We start from the raw sequence: 14,213 nt of genomic DNA on the forward strand, positions 1-14,213 counted from the left end.
AAAAAAAAAAAAGGATCTAGTTTCATCTTAATTGTGACAGGCTAGGGTAGGGAACTAGACTGTGCTTCTGTGTTCAGAATTGTTACATTTTAGGCACACGCTGCATTCCCTGTAACAGTTCTGGGAATATGGTATGCTTTCTCTTCTCGCTGTGCTGTGCTGAGCCGGTAATGCCTTATCTTGGATGAATAGATTTCATAGCCAGAAATTCTTGGAGGGGTGTGCGTGCGGGGGGCGGGATTTTTCTAGGTAAGAAAACTAGGTTCTGGATCCCTTAAGACCCTTGTTTCGTTCTGCATATTCAAGCACCTGCCTCATTTTTCCCCCCCAGCAAGGTGTTGGATATAGCAGAACAAGGCAAACGGTGTCCTACTTCAAGCAAATGTTTCTAGGGCTATTTGGGAGTGGTCCCTTTCAGTGCTGGGTTGTGCTCTGTCATCTGTGGGGAAAGACCATCGAAGGCACTCTGAAAAGTAGTTTCAGAAGCATTGCGTCTTGTGGTAAAGGAGCGGCACAGTCTTGAGAGGCTTGGCTTGGGGTCTCAGCCTTTCAGTTTGCTTTGAATTGCTGTCTAACCCCCAGGTCCTCAGCTCCCATGCTAGGAGGTCAGACACTTGACTCGGTTCTGGTGTGTCACTACTTTGAGCGAGGCATGAACTGGGAGGCTTTTCGCTCTTGTGCCCAAAACAAAGGAAGTTTGTGTGCCAGCCTCGCAGCTCTCTTGCAAGGGAATGAGAGAGTGTATCTCATCAGACAGGCATTTAGCATTAGAGCAAGGGTTGTCTGGTGTTACAGACAGCGTCCTGTCTTTCTTCCCTTCTCTCTCATCATAATATTCCCTTTGTGTCAGAGGAGGGGGTAGGGGAGGTTTCTTATGTGTTGGGAGCAGGGAGTATTTTGGTTATGCAGACCTTTGGGGGCTTTCGAGCAAGGAAGGGGGTGGCGAGGGCTGAGTATCCTGGACTTTAAATCTTTTTTCCTGTAATGCTCAGGTTCTTAATCTGTGTAGGAAGGATGAAGGGATCAGGGCTTTGTGCATTTGCGAGGGGGAACTCCATGCAGACCAGACTTAACAATTTTAGCTCTGTCCTGGCTAGTTTATCTCTCTTCCTACTCTGTCTCCTGCTGTCTAATTTGCCTCCTCTTCCTTTGTTCTTGCAGGGAAGTGAATTGTATGTCTAGGGAGGGTCAAAACTATTGGGTGGAGCTCATCCTTGCTAATGGGACAGTTCTGATCTGAGAAAAATCTTCCTGATACCCTGACTTACAAGTGACGCTGAAATTCCCTCAATAAAAGAATAACTGCACAGCCAGGGGCTCTGGGTTGGTCAGGCCATTTTTCTTTGGTTCTTACTGGCAACACCTTCATCTGGTAATATCTGTCCCTCCTCCCCCTTCTGTGCCTCTTGTCCTGAGGGATTGGTGTCATCTTCTAATGCTCTTTGTTACAGAATTGGGGCTGTGACTTTCTACAAGTCTGTTCTCCAAAGCAGACCATTTTAGGGACTTCTGTAGCCATTATTGTTATGAGAGAGGTAGTTAACTTTGTTAGTTTGAAGTCTGGCAGTTTGTGGGCCATGGTGCCTGTGCTGTAAAGCAGTTTTTAGTACAGTTAGCCTAATGCCACTGAGATTTAATAGGATGCCATCATCCCCATTTTACAGGAGGGAAGCTGAGGCAAAGAGATGAAGTGACCTGGGCAGGGTCCAAGCAGTCGGTAATAGAGGAGGGACCCAAACCCTGCGTTTGTGTTCCAGTCGTTGGGCCATCTTTGCTGCCCAAAGATATCTGGTGGCTGTCTTCTGTCATGCCAGTGTTCAATCTGAGCAGGTCTAAATTTTGGATATGCTTTAACCTAGAGTTAGAGTCTTATCCACTTATTCAGTCTGTGCTGCTTTGTCCATAGTATACAGTTAATGTGGAGATGATATCAGCATTTCCCCAAGCTCAACTGGGAATTCTTGGAATTCTTTCCTGTGCTATCACTTGAAGCAGGACTCCTTATGGCTTTAATACTTGGGCTTTTCCTAACATGTTTCATGTGATCTCAAAGCATTTGTACAGATCTTAGTGAACTTTTCCCTGCCAGGAATGAAAAGGTGGGGAATAGTCTTTAGATGCATAGTTATCCCAAACATACTAATAAAGAGGTGGAAGCCCAGTGATCACCACAAACTCACCATGTGATTGTGGTGGAGATCTGGGACTTATTTTGCCCTTCTGAATCTTTATTTCTTCACTGCTTCATTTATCATGAGGCAGAGGTGAGTTAAGGGCTATTCTAGTTTCCAAATACCTCCTTTGGGTCCAGTTCAGATTTGATCATGTAAGTCTGGATCTTGCCATACTCCTTTTACCCCTCTACCAGCTCCTGAGTGCTCAAGCTTTGGTATGCAACCAGACTAAAAGATTTGATGTTATTGGCACTTCCTGCTCAGGAGTACAGGGCTGGAATGGCAAAAGCAAAGCAAGGCAAGAAAGAGATGGAGGCGGCAAGAGCTGTCCTGGTATAACAGGACAATCTGGCTTTATGCATAGTCCTCCTTTATTTGCCGTTACTTTCTGAAACATCCTTGTATGAGGAAAATTTCACGATAAAACTATTTGTGGGGAAACTATGCAGCAGTGGGGAACACTGGCAGCATTGTCGAATGTACCCATAGTTTAAAATTATGTAGAGAAGTGATGTGGTCCAGTGAATGATCATTATACCAACAATGGTTTTATTTTGAAATTGTGGTTTGTGAAATACCCTCATGCTTGTTCACCCCTTTAGCCTGTCCTATTACACTTGACTTTAGTTTGGCTGGGATCTTGTGCATATAAGGTGCTGTCCTTTCTTTTCAGGGAGCATTTACTGAAATTTTTAAGAGCTTTTCTGGGATGTTTGGGAAGATGAAAGCTACTAGCTTAATGGTGTTTGCTGGACTTGTGTGGGTTTCCTACAGGGTGATTACTTTTAGTTTCAGCCCTTCTGGTTCTGTTGCTAGACCCAGATGTTTGTGGTACAGTGTCTATTACAACACTAGGTTTGCCAGAGCACAGGGCTTGGAGTTGGGAGAAGAGTTCTCTGTCTAGTTCTGTGCAGTTAAACCTCTGTGCCTGTGGTTCTTCACTCTTCAACTCATTGCTTTGTGTAAAGCGAGGATCCCCGGAAAAGTGGAGTGTTACTGTACTTGGAAACAGGACTAGAGGTGCCTTCAGTACCTAATGTTTTCTTTAATACTGAAGCCCTCACTATCTTACGGATATTGGTGAATCTAGTTTCAACCTCTGGCTGGGATAAGAAAACATGACTTTCAGACTTGCTTCCCGTTTCTTCATCAGCAAGTTCATATACAAGTGAAGCGCAGTGGCTTCAGTGAGTCTGCACCCTGGTAGAAAACGAGATGCTGGCTTATAGTTTATTTGCATCTCCTATTGGTGGCAGTAGGTAGAATTGGCAAACTGGTTTGGGCTTGTAAACATATAGGTGTTGGCTAATGGGATGACTAAATCCAAACTTGTTAGTTGAATTAGTTAACTTTAGAACTTTCTGATGAAATGTCTGTATTTAACATGGCTTTACTGGGAGGGACCTATATTATTGTATTATGGCTCAGGGATCAGTGTTAAACCATAATGTTGTTGAGAGAGGCTTAATTGATGGCCCACAAAGTCCACTAGACCTCCAGGAGAGTTACAGATTTCCAGTAAAAGCTTTGGCCACTGTACTTCAGCGTCTGCTTTGGCTGTAATGGGGATGGTCTTATTTTGGGTCAGTTTTGCCCTTGGCATGGGAGATCAGAAGAGGGCACCAATAATGAGCGGCTTCTGTAAATACTATTGTTAGCAAGTTGGAGGCCTGCAAAACAAAATCTCAGTTCAGCCATTGCTACTGATACCTGCTTTCAGCAATCTGGGAACTGCTGCTGTATGCTTGCTTAAAGGAGGAGGGTGTGGTTAGGTTAGTGAGATTTTGATTTCTCTATAGTGATTTTGAGTGCTGGGAGACTTGGCTTGAGGAGTTGCTGATAAACTTCTTGCCAGTCCTTTTAGTTAAATCACAAGGGAACAAGAAAAAAAGTTTTGTTTGGGAAACTTGAGATTAGACGGGTAGCTGACACCACATGACTGACCATCTCAGACTATTTCCATTCCCTTTAAAGGAAGTGGAAACAGAACTGGGTTTCCCCATTAGTGGTGTTGCTTCTTGGTGTGTGGTTTGATTATGGACCACAAAATGTAAAAGGACAAGATTGAGGAGGTGGTTCTGGGGGAAGAGAATTGTGACTAAGCGGCAGATGCTGCCATGTATCATTCCAGGATTGAAGGAGAGGCAGCTGAACTCCTAGTGGGGTGCTGTCTGCCCTTCTGCCATCACCACTGCTGGTTCACAAGAAATACAGACCAGTGTCTATACCCTGATACTTACAGTAGAATTCCCAGGGATGAAATACCTGGCTGCCAGGCTTACTCATATGTTACACACTATTTATGCAAGAGGCAAGGATTTTTGTGGGTAACTTATCTCTTTAGCGGACCAACTGCATTGTTGAGACAGACTGAGACAAGCTTTTTGAATCCACAGTATTTGTCATCCGGTCATGTAGAGTGCTGTGCATTTGAAAGCTTGACTGTCTGTCGCAAGCATGCAGTTGGTCCACTAAAAGGTATCAGTCACAAAAATCTGTGCCCCTCATATAATGCATCATCACTCCAGTGCTACCAAAAAAAAGGTAAGCTTGTCTGTGAGGAGGGGGTGCTTCCCTTGCTTGCTTCCTTTGACTGTCTTTAGCATAAGTGAATCTACTTACATTGGTACCTTAATGATGAAATAAGTGAGCTAGAATAAGCTTTCTCTAGTGACTTCACAGTGACTTGTGTAGGACTAGGTTGTTAAATGTCTCTCAGTGTAAAAAAAGAAACACTGTCCAGGTAGCAAGGGCTGTAACTGATAACTTTCTACAGTCTTGAGATGTTTTCTTCCTTCCTAAAGAGGTTGGTCTTCTTTTTGAAGTGGAGAAATTTGGTAGTACCTGGAGAGCAGAGAGAGTGGCTCCAAGAAGTAAAATGGCAAAGCTGTAGGAAGACTTTCTTGGGTGCTCTCTTAAAATATCTACACTTATTGTTCCAGGACAGTTGAAATACTCTCTGTGACATTGCACTTTGGTTTACCCAATGTGTTGGATTGAAAATGAGAATATTGGTGTAAGCCCACTAGCTGTAGCCATGTAAGTGGTGGTTATGGTGCCTCTTTACTCAGGCCTACATATGTAGAGAGTCAACAACCACTGTAAAAAACCCTGCCTTTTATATATTAAAAAAACAAAGAACTGGGAAGCTAAGCAGCATGGCTGGTGAGGTTTGCATATGCTGTTCCCCACCATGTTTTTCCCAGAGTTTGGCAGATAGGAGGAGGACGTGGTTTGAACACACTTCCTCCCATTCACAGATTGGTTCTGTTTATGAGGTTTTGCAACTACAGCAGGATCTCCTTGGAAAGGTTATAGAAAGAGTACATGAACACCTAGGCTGAATTCTTTCCACCCTAGCTAGAAGTAGGGATGTATCTTCAGCTACAGAGCCTGGCCTATTTTCTACCCTACTTCATGCTGCTTTCTGTCTTGAATACCTATCCAACTGCTGTCCCATCACTTCCTCCCTGCAGAAGTGCTCTCTAGTTTAAACAAAAGGCGCAAAGATGGCAGTGGAGGAAAAGGTAAGCATTTCTTGGCCAGAACAGTCCTTCATGGACAGTTTTGCCGGCTTTTTGTGGGGGTTGCATTGGCAACAGACCAGTCCCATACATACATAACTACAAAGACTACTTTTCCTTCAGTAGAAGGGTGGCTTACTGATCTGTCTGCATGTTTTTTGGCATGCCCATGGCCTGTAGAATAGTGCATTCCTCTAGTGAGCATGTTGCTGCTTGCAAAGTTGTTACCACAGCCATGTGACTTCAGGCAGGTTCTCCTTCCTCTAGGGGTGGGGGAGTGAGTGACAGTAACTTCTTTTCCTTGTGCTAAAGTGAAATTCTGCTGGGGGAGAGGGAATTGGTCCCTAAAGATACCCAAGCCCATTTCTACTTCCAGAAGGAGAGGGATACCATGGACAAACCTTCCTTTTTGTGCTGCTTCCTTTTGTCCCTTTAATTACCAGGAGCTGGTTGTTTGATGTCTTCTCTGAGAGATTACCTCCAGTGAGTGACAAACAGGAACTCTTCCCCACCCCCTCAAGCCTCACCTGGCCTCTGTCACCTGAAACTAACTGGGCTGGAAAGCTATTTCCCCACAGCCAGTCTGCGGGGGAGCTGGCCTTTTTTGTGAATTCATAGATCTGGCCACGAGGGGTGTGACTGCATAGGAGGTGGGTGGGGAGTTTCATGATAGTCTCTCCCCCAGACTTGTGTTATGCAATGAGCTAATGTGAGGGACCACAGTGACACGTTGCCGGCATTTCCTGTATCGCCTTAAAGTTCAGGCCAAGGGGTGCTAGTGAGTTCAGGGAGAGGTAGGTTCTAAAGTGGTTGCACCTATTAGCAGTGTCCAGATGACCACACATGTTTGGTTCCCTGGGGACAACTAGCAGCAGCACAAGGTGCTATTTGTCCCCCGGGGAGCGCCCATGCCATGAGTACTCTGGTGTGTGGCAGGTTACCCCAGATGGGGTAGGGGAGGCTGGGGCCAGCAACTTTGCTGGCCCCAGCAGCCCTACTTGGGAGCTGGGGAAGCTGCAGCCACGTTGCTTCTGCAGCTGGGAGCCTGCCAGCAGCTGGAGTGTGGCTTTGGCCAGCCAGGCTCCAGTTTTTGGGCGGTGTGCCCTGCCTCCATGTACACTGCCCTGCTTTTTTTTCTTCATGGGTGTTTTTTTACCTTGGGGTCAACCCCCTTCTGCTCTCCCCCCAGCCCCGGAAACACTTGAATGTGCACTGTGGCACCACAGATGGGGCTGTGATGCCACGTACTGCACAGCCACACTTGTCTAGATGTGGCCATTGGTGCTAATTTAACACTGAAGCAAAATTTGAGGCTACAAGATATTCTTTAAGCTAGAGGCTTACGTTTGAATCTAGTGTTAAACTGGGCACATTCCCCAGTTAGATAATTTTCTAGTTGGATACCATGTCATTAAATTCACATCTAGTAGCATGGTGTCAAACAGGCCAACTCACAGGATGCATTTACTTGAGGAAGAGGTACGTTGCCACTACAGAGGTGAGTGGCTCTTAAGCATGCCTTTTGGAGCCAGGTTGTTAACCAACTGGTTGAGGTAGTGAGGATTGGTTGTCTACTTGGGGGTGGAAGATCAGAAATGTTAAAAGTGGGAGGGTGATGTTGTGGGTGACATGAAACCATGCTCAGTTCTCCTTCCCTGGCTGCAGATGCCTGGTGTTGTGTTGCCACCTTTTTAATGTAATGCAGCTATTTCCTTCCCACTCTTCTAGCATCCCCTTTCTAGCATATAAGCGAAGGTATAAAGTGCTGGGGAGACTGGGTTGTGAGGGAAGAAGATTAAGTCTTGTATTCCAGGGAGTGTCGTCTTCCTGCTTGGGGGGAGGCGGGAAGTGGCTCTTGGCAGGACGTTGTGTTTAGAACCTTGCAGGAAAGGGAAGGCACGATGTCACTTCCTGTCTGACCAGGAAATTCTGGTTTCCTTACCTTCTGCCTGCAGAGGGGGTCTGGAAAGCTGCTCCAGCAGGGAGTGGCGTATTGAGTTATGGTGCTGGGAAAAGATGTTGGAACAATAGCCTCTACTGGCAAAAGTCTTTCAGCTCTGTTCTGTGACTGAACAGTGCCAGGCCGCTCGGTGTGGGTAGTAGAATGGGGCACTTCCTACTCCACTTGTACTATATTCTCCTTTGATAGTATCCACAATGATGCTATCTTTTCAGTAATGTTACATGCATAGCACAAATCTGGCTCTCCTTTCTTGCTACCACTCTGCCGGTGCATCTTCATTCTGGCCTGTAGCACCCAATGGATATCTGCCAGGACAGAGGATCAGAAGGCAGTGGTATTGCAAATGTGAGCTCTGTCTATAGCCCTTTGCTATCTGATGCATTTGCCAAACCTCATCTGTTTCTCTTTCCTGTTTTGCACATGTGGGTATTGGAGACTTGGGGGTCCTCCTGGATACTGCTATCCAGTCACATGTCCATGGGGTAAAGAATTGCAGTCTTGCTGCCTGCATTCCACTAGAGAAGACAGTAATCTATTCAAATGGTGAAGTGAATCTTCTGCTTAGTGGTGATTTCAGTCCCTGGCTCTTGTGTAAAGCTCCTCTGACTTGCTTTTCTTACCCATTCATTATTCCCCTCATCAGGTTTTCTAAATCTGTCTCTTAGCATAGACACACATACAATTAGAACAGGGGCATTTTGATGAGATCATGCTGAATTAATCTGGGTTTACTGTGTCTCCTCCCTTAGCTCAAGTAGCGCTGGGGAGCTACAAGTCACTCTACTCTCATCCCTGATCGGGGAGATTTGGACAACTTGCAGAGCATTCTTGCCAGTGGCATAAATACATCAGTGTAATGAGTGCAGGAAGGCAGTTGCAACATCGTCACAATGACTGTCCTCCCTTTTCCAAAAGGCTGTTGGCCTGATCCCAACAACTCCCTACCTACTTACTCCCATGCCAAACATGACTTCAGCCTCTAACCTCCTGCTTGTTTGCTTAGAGTGATGACACAGGAGGTGCATGACCTGACTGACAAGGTGTGGGCTTGGAGGAGGAGATGCATGTCTAGGGTGAGAGGAAGGGATAGTAACTAATTTGACAGTGTTTTAGAGGATAGCAGCTTGGCAGTAGAGGGCATACTCCTAACTCAAGAGCATGCTTGGATGGTGGAAGAAATAACTACAGGGCCTAATAGGAAGGGATTACTTATTTTTCCTCATCCTGTCATCTGTGGGATGGTGGCAGAAACTATATTTTGGGTTCCTTCATGCATTGTTTTCCTTAAGTGGTTCATACAGCTGGGGGTAGGAGGGGTATGTCTGAGCTCCACCCTGGAGGAAGTTGTGCGCTGAGGAAGCCCTACTTTTGCAGCTGTACCAGAGCACCGTGAACTGCAGTGGGCAGTGCAGTTACCATCCTGGTTCATCTGTAGTGGGCCACACACTGATCCTTCTTGGCAGCCCTCATGTCCTCATGCTGTCATGAATTCAGGCTCTAAGTTGGCAAGCTAAGTTGCTGCAAAATAGGCTTGCCTATTCTGTACTTCAGGTGTTTACGTTCTACCTGTGTGGCATGCTTTCAAAGGGAAACTTTGAAATGAATAATTGGGACAGGGGCCAGTTGATGGGAGTTAGGTGGGGTGGGAGAGACAAAATCTGAGTGACTTTAATATCTGCTTGCCAGAACTCTTCCTCTGGCTATACTGTACTTGGAGTTTCCATGTTGTCTTCCAGTTCCAACAGTGGTCTGTAGCTGACTGGTAGAAGTATAGGTTCTGGTGCCATAGGGATGCCTTGAGAGGTACTGGTTTGTTCTTGTTGCAGTTCCTCAAGTCCTGATAACGGCATCCTCTCTACATAACCATGGGTACAGGTTAGTGCTCTTTATTGCACTGGAGATGCTGGTCATGGGGGATGGATATGAGGCCTTTATGGAGCATCTGCTCTAAATACTTGTGTTGGATGTGTGGCTGTGCTATAGTCCTTCCATCTTTCTGTTGCATTCCCTTGGGTATGAAAAGGCATGTCTGGATGGTACAGTATTGTTGTTCAGCATGTATGTTTGTGTGATTTTTTTTTTTTTTTTTATTCTTTTTACATGTACCACATTGTATGCAACAAAATAAGATGTATAGAGTACAGTCTACAAGCTGCCTATTTAACCTGCCTTGTGCCTGATTCTTGACTAACACAGTTAACTACCTCTCCCACTGCTGTGTTGGCAGGGAGTCTGATTCCTGGTGACTGCATACTTAAGCTTTGGCTACAAGGGACTTTGATCCCTTTCATCAGATAGGACAGGCCTTATCTCATGTCATGCAGGGCCTCTGTTTGTTTTAAATGGTAGGGTGAGGCTGGATTGGGAAGTTCAAACAGGAGTGTTTGGGTGGGGGGGAGAATGAGGGCAAGGAACACAACCTGTAGGGAGGCAAGTGTGTGGTTGTGTGTGGTTTTTTGTTTTTTTTTTTAACCAGGAGTGTTCGGGAAGTGCCTCCACAGCTGCCTCCATGTTGCAGGAGGGCCGGGCTCCAACAGGGACCTGTGCCCAAAGGTGGGAGGAGGAATCTGAGTGTGGGATTACAGGCAGTTGGCTGCTCTAAGGAGCCTTTGTAGTCTCGCTGGCAGCACTGTTCGTGATGAGCTCTAGATTGAACTCCTTCCTGCCCCCACTTCCCCCAAATCCCTGGCTCTTCACCTGATGAGCCTGTTGTGAAACTTCTCGAACCTTGTTTCAGGCTGACCCACTGGGAGTGGGGCGGTGTCCGTGTGTGTGGGGGGGGGAAGCCGGGCAGCTGGGAGGGGGGTTGTTTACCCTTGCAGGAGAAGGAGCTGCACGGGGTGAAGTGGGAGCTCTGGTCGGGGATTGGCGGCTGGGCGGCTGTGGAATGCTCTGGCCGGGTTCCCAGAATCCAGCACTTTGTTTGTTTGTTTGAGCCTGAGGTCTGGTGCTACTGTGACAGGAAGTGGGAAAGCTGGGGGGAGGGGGGAGAAGGGAGCCGTCTGTATGTGTGCCTGTGAAATCCCTTTGTCCCCCGAGAGCAGCTCAGCTGCAAATTCCCACAGAGAGGGGAGAGAGCAGCCTTTGTGTGGATAAAGAGTTTCCAACATGTGAAACTCCTGTGCTCGGGGGCTGGGAGTGTGAATGTTGGCACTGGCATCCGCAGCCTGCTCCATGGATCCTGCTGCACGCAGAAGGGAGCCTGGGGCGTGTGCCTGTAGGCGCTGGTGCCCTAATCATGACTGTTTTTGAGTTGGGCAGGACAGGTGAGTCTGAATCTAGCATATGGCTTCTGTTGCTGAATGGCCCTCTTGGAAGAGTATTGTACTGAGGCATTTCAGAAGAGAAGTTGAGCAATGGGGATTTTGCTGACTTGAGGGAGGAGATAAAGCATGAGATGCAGACAGTGGATCTGAGGGTAATTGGTGGGAGCAAAGGTTGGAGTCAGTAGAATGCAGTGGTTTGGCTGGGCTCTCTGAGATGGAGTTTGTCGAGCTGCTGGTTTCCGTTCTGAAAAATGTGGGTGGCAGGAGGAGAGACCTTGAGGGTCTTTTGTTCGTCTCCTCCCCACAGATTAATAGAGTTGTGGAGTTGCAAGCTGAAGAAAATAGCGGTGAATGTGACTAGTACCTGTGAGTCTGCCCTACTGGAGCCTGCCATATTTTTGCCTAAAGATGGGGAAGTAGGAGGAATTGCCTGTGCTTTGCGAAGAGCCGGGAAGGGTTTGCATTGGGGAAGTTCACCTCTGTCTAGACAGAAATGGAACGTGCTTTTCCTGCTACTGCTCTTTTCCCCCTTCTGAGTGGGCCCTCCACTGTGAATGGCAGGGGAGGCATCTTTGCAGATTGTATGTCTTAGTCCACAGGATTTTGCCAAGGCAGGCAGCTACCGAACACATGTGCACGTGTCTTTGACTGTCCGAGCAGGCAGCTGCCCTGGAGCCAGATCGCTGACATACCAGTGGAGCAATTCTTTCCCTCTGTTCTGCCCCCCACTCCACACTATTTCCTTCATTTCTGCCAGTCCTGCTTGATCTCTGCTTCCTTTTGTCAAGTGAGGAAGTATAGCCTTCATTAGTCTGGGCAGGTTAGCACTCCTATCATAATGGTTCTCGGCATGGTTTTCTGATTTCCTTCCCCTTCCCCCAGCACAAGGCATGTAGGTGGATATGTAGAAGCTTAAAGGGTGAATAGGAAACATGAATTTGCCACATGCCCAGCGATCAAAGGGTCCAACTGGTAGTCCAGCAGGGCACTGGAGTAGTTAAGACCTCTAACCTGAGATGGCAAATCTCTTCTGACAGTACAACTCATCTTCTCAGTGTGCTTCTCCACCCATCTGTCCTCCCTGCTTTATAGCCATCCTGTTTTCATTGCTGTTGTTTCCCAATCGGGTAGACACTGATCTTTGAGATGATTGCTTTCTCTACAATTGCATTCTTGCTTGGGAATGGGAGTTGTATCTGTTTCCTTCTTTCTCTGGCCTCTAGTCTGGATAGTAAGTGCCCTGCCCTTCTTATCTCTCCTTCCTTATCTTCCCTTGGCCACCGAGCTTTTCCCTTATAAGGCTAGGTGAAGCATTGTGTGTGGGTGTAAGCAGGGACACAGGTAACTGCTCTTGCCGGGATCTTTCCTAATTTAGGTATCTTGGAGCTGAGACTGGTGGGTGTGGGGAGCGGGAGATGGGCAGACCAATGTGAGATCAGTGACTAGTTAGACCAGTCCTGTATGTGTGACACGCTAGAGAGAAGTGCACTCTTTCTGCCTGAGGCCAGTGCTCCAGTCAACTTGAGACCACACCTTGCATTTAGTTACAGCCTTTTTGCTGAAGTCTGTTGCCTTCCAGGAAGGGTTGACTCTCCAGAGGTTTACATAAGTACACCATGTCCAAGGTGCCAGCATGGATAGAAGTGGGTGATAAGACATTTAAATTCCATGCTGCATTAAACCTATTCTTATGCTCTGATGTAAAGTTTCTGCTGCCCCCCCGAAGAAGGATCTATCTTTCTGAGACGGTGTATTTGGAGGCTGAGGAGCAGGTAAATGAAACAAGCCAAAGGGCATGCTTCAGAAATACTAAAGTTCACTTAAAATCTGAAAGCCGACAGAGCTACAGATCTTTTTCCCTGTCCCTTGAGCACATCTGCTGCCAATTCCAGATGGGATGGTGGTGCCATCTGTTGTAGACAGATTAGTTGTCAGTAGATGAAGAACCTTTTTGCTGTGTCCAGTAGTGCTCAACCTCTGGCCTGTAGGGCCACGTCATCCAGCCCGTGGGGGGGCTCCACATAGGCCTGGAAACTTGGCAGCAGGGGAGCAGTGGCAACATGAATTGATGCAGCTCTAGAAGCAAATAACATTGCCACCACTTCCCGACCCAACATTTTTGGCCTTGTGGGCTGTCTGATATGGCCCTGTATACCGGGATTGTGCCCGCATGTCCTGTGGCACCCTTGGACTAACCTGGGCTGCAGGGTCACACTCTCAGAGTGTCTTGACTCCACACTAGATACGGCCTCTGGACTGATCCTTCCCATGAGATCTGGCTCCTGGACTGTCCCTTTGCCACTTATCCAGCCCGCAGGGCCAGAAGGATTGGCACCATTGGCTTAGGCTACCAAAGAGCTATAGTTCTGTTCTAATGTGGTCATGGTAGGTCGCCTGTGTCAGCAAAATGCTGCCTTTTCTTACATAATGCTTTAGAGCTGCTTTCATTCGCCCCTGCCTTCCCCAATAACAGTCCAGCAAGCTGTGTCCTATCAGGTGTGTGTTTTGCCCTCTTGGGCTCGCAAGTCACCTCTGGCTTAAAGCTCTTTTTACACATAGAAAAGTTGCTGGCTTAATTTGCCCACCTGTAACGCACCAGAAGCTTGTGGAGTAAGAGAGGGAACCAAAGTTGATTTCTCTTACAAAAATTTCAGTTTTTGTTGGAGACCTACCCCTCTTACTAGTTCTAGTGGAACTGAGTCTCCAGATTTTTTCAGTGAAAATTCAGCAGACTGTTCTTTTGTATGGTTTGTTTCCACAGTCAAAGGAGTTCTCCTTCCAATTAGCATTACTTTAGAGATGAATTAATTGCGGGAGTGGCAGTTGGGGATGGTGGTATCAGGACTCCTAGATTCTTTTTTTGGCTTACTCTCAAACTCTGACCTTGCCTTGCTATACTGGCTTCAGACTTGTATTCGAGTGTTAATACTTGCCTTCTGGGGTATGATTCATGCTGGATGTAAAGCTGCTGAAGATCTTCTGGAAGTGTCTAGAAGTGCAAGGATCTGTTTTTTTTAAAAAAAAAAAATAAAAAAAATTGCTTGTTCATGCTAATGAACAGACAGCCCCACCATGAATTACTAAGGATGGTAAACCATTGTGGAATAAGCAGAGGCAATGTGCCACTACATGCATGATCTACTTTGACTATTGTAGTTTCAATTTTGGAGACTAATGGCAACTTCAGAACAAAGCCATTTTATATTCAATGATCATTTACTGGACTGCATCACTTCTCTACATAGTTGTAAACTAGGGGTAGGCAACTTTTTTTTTTTTTTTTTTT

At 46.6% G+C, this 14,213-nt stretch overlaps 1 protein-coding gene across 10 annotated transcripts in view; it reads left to right on the top strand.

Annotated features, from left to right (window-relative positions):
* Positions 1–14,213, top strand: part of CTNND1 (catenin delta 1) — a 48,852-nt gene that overhangs the window by 1,804 nt on the left and 32,835 nt on the right. The window contains exon 1 of one of the 10 annotated variants that reach the window (XM_019514756.1): positions 10,661–10,927. The exons of 8 other annotated variants lie outside the window; for them this stretch is intronic. The gene's annotated coding sequence lies outside the window, so the exon portion shown is untranslated. Of the gene's footprint in view, positions 1–10,660; positions 10,928–14,213 lie in introns of those variants that run through there. One more of the 10 variants, XM_019514808.1, reaches the window with a different exon arrangement.

The sequence above is a fragment of the Gavialis gangeticus genome, unplaced genomic scaffold, assembly GCF_001723915.1.
Source record: "Gavialis gangeticus isolate Ggan-Ray unplaced genomic scaffold, GavGan_comp1, whole genome shotgun sequence".
Classification (NCBI taxonomy): Eukaryota; Metazoa; Chordata; order Crocodylia; family Gavialidae; genus Gavialis; species Gavialis gangeticus.